We start from the raw sequence: 320 nt of genomic DNA, 5'->3' as shown, positions 1-320 counted from the left end.
GCCGGTCCTAGACCCTCGTGTGAAATTCGGCTTCCGCCGGCGGATCCCGCTACTGAAGCGAAGGACGCGATCTCTCGGTCGCTGGGCGTTTACGTAGTCGTCCCCCGGACACTACACAAGCTGAGCTTGACCAATAAAAAGCTCCCCGAGCTCGCTTTTGTGTACCCCGAGAAATCTCAATAGGTAAATACCGCGCTCGACTTCGCGCTCAAAGAGGTGGCGCTCCTGTACCCGCGATGCGGACTATTCCTGTGGTGCTCGCCCCTGACGCAACCGCTGTAGATGATGAACAGCTTTCAAGCGATAAGTGCGACGGCACT

This window comes from Plasmopara halstedii, assembly GCF_900000015.1.
Source record: "Plasmopara halstedii genome assembly, contig: Scaffold_292, whole genome shotgun sequence".
NCBI classification, from domain to species: domain Eukaryota; phylum Oomycota; class Peronosporomycetes; order Peronosporales; family Peronosporaceae; genus Plasmopara; species Plasmopara halstedii.
The sequence above is the reverse complement of the archived record's forward strand: the minus strand, read 5'-3'. Positions refer to the sequence as shown.